The sequence below is a fragment of the Macrobrachium rosenbergii genome, chromosome 26, assembly GCF_040412425.1.
Source record: "Macrobrachium rosenbergii isolate ZJJX-2024 chromosome 26, ASM4041242v1, whole genome shotgun sequence".
NCBI lineage: Eukaryota > Metazoa > Arthropoda > Malacostraca > Decapoda > Palaemonidae > Macrobrachium > Macrobrachium rosenbergii.
In genome coordinates, this window is record NC_089766.1 from 16883508 (window position 1) to 16886007 (window position 2500).

Genomic DNA, 2500 nt, shown 5'->3' on the forward strand with positions numbered 1-2500 from the left:
TAGCACATTCTTATGGAACAATACCCCAGTGCCAATGTTTTGTTAAGCAAGCTTCCTAACCGGCACATTTACTTGCTAAGAACCTTTCCACAGAAAACCATACAAATCTATTCCGTGTATGTAGATTCAAACTTCAAGTTGAATAAGCCGGAACAGAGACTTTGTTTCACCAGGTTAATCTGCAGAATTTTTTATTTTTCTTGTTCTTGCTTTCTTGATAGCACCATTTAGTTTTCCGTTTGGGACATATCTGGAAATAACAACGAGCGTACACTTTCCACAAAATGCAAAGCCATAAAAACATATTTCAGTATAATTCCCAAGGCGCGCGCGCGCGCACACGAAATTGCGTGTCCAAACTAGGACTGGGAGGAATTACGGCCTCTCCTATGAATCATATTTTCACCAGACAGGTTATTAAAAGATTCCCGAGGAGATATAATTAAGGAACTTCAAGTACCTCGCCCCAGCCACCTGCCACTTCCCACGACCTAATCCAGAGATAAATCGATTTTTAAAAACGTTAAAAGAGTATCACTAGTAATACTGTACTTATGTGCCCCGACACTTCTTAAGAGAGAGAATATATGTACTTAATATTCTTTTAATTAACAACCCATTTTTCTTAAGCATACATATATACACCAAGCGACAGAATAACGTGTGTACCCTTTTAACTATACAACTGCAAAGGTCACATCAAGCTTTCGCTGTCCTTATACAAAACATGAAATTTGAAACTCAAAAGTAGCTGCCAGATTACTCTGTGAATCCCGTTTCTTGGGGTTCTCTCTCTCGTTACGGGGCGACGAATGCATCTTTAATGGAGACAGAACTTATTAAAACTTCATTATGTGAGTAAGCTGCGTTTTGGGATTTGCTCATCCATGTTCCACTGAAGCTTTGGGGTAAAAAATACAAAGCTGCAACACTGAACTACTGATTGGTGGCTTCTTTCCTCTGAAAGTGGCTCCAAGCTTCTTCTCCTGCTTCTATTTTCCCCACTACTACGGAATACCCTCTTTCAATCGGGGTGTCTACAGCTCCCATGTGGGAAAAGGGTATTACATTGCACACAACGTTGTCTAAAACACTAATCAAAACTAAATATATTCTATATTCTAAAATATAGAACTTGAGCCAAAGGCCAAACGTGGGACCTATGAGGTCATTTATTGCTGAAACGGAAACTGACAGTAAAAAAGGCTTTCAAGAAATCAATTGCTAGGAGAGGGTGGAAAGAAAGATGGAAGAGAGAATATGAACGGAGGTACAGTGAAAGGAATGAAAGTGGTTGTAGCTAGGGGGCCGAAAGGACGCTGCGAAGAACGTAAAGTAATGCCTACAGCGCACCGCAAGAGGTGCACTGACGGCACTACCCACCTACGGGAAACGCAGGACGTAGAATAGATTTCGATTCATGTTACGTAACGAGCTTCCTCCTCCATGAACCGCAGCAAAGGCTTCCCATTATACTTTCCTGGCCGTAATTCCTAATGAGCTTAATTACGTGAAGTTGAGGAAGGAAAGTCGGCTGACAAGTATTCTTAACCTGCTACTTAGATCTAAGCCCCGGGGGGAGCTGCGTACTGCTATTTATTAAATTAGCTTTCTTACTAATACTCCTTTACTCCTTTTCTTTCTTTTTTAAGTTTTTCTTTTTTTATTTGTTGAATTGCCTTTCTTTTAATTTCTTGTGAGGTTGTGTACATATTAGCTTTCAGCTATGTTCTGTGCAGCTTCGTTTCTTCAATAATTTGTCGTGTGTTACTTTTGGTCTTGTCATCGTTTACATTGCACCTATACATAACCACATACACACAAACATACTGTAATAATATATATATATATATATATATATATATATATATATATATATATATATATATATATATATGAAATGTTTTCTGTTAAAACAGAAATCCATCTAATAATATACTTGCCAGTAGAGGGAGACAGTTTGGTCTCTGAAATATAGCAATAACTTTCTACCTTTTGGCGTTTTCATGGGCTCCTATTATTATTATTATTATTATTATTATTATTATTATTATTATTATTATTATTATATTATATTATTATATACTACATATATATACAGTATGTCCCATTTAGCAAAAACGGAAAAACGGTCCAATTACACACACATGTATCGTAAACTCATATTAAACTGAAGACGTAAATAACAGATATAAACTGTTTGCATATTCTCTGCTTTGAAAGCACGTAGAAATATTTTCAGAGTTCCAAATTTGTGTGCGAATCTCAAAGAGCGAATACCCTTATTATATTAATTAAACTGATGAAATCAAAATTTACAACTACTGACAGAAAATCGATAACTTTGTGGAAACTTAAACTAAACAAACAAATAAATCACGATACAGGTATTAACTGCAACAAATGAGCAATTACAATTCAAATCGGACTGGATATATGTCCGGCTCACAAACACCACACAAACAAACAAACAAATATAGGTGCGCGCGCATACACATGC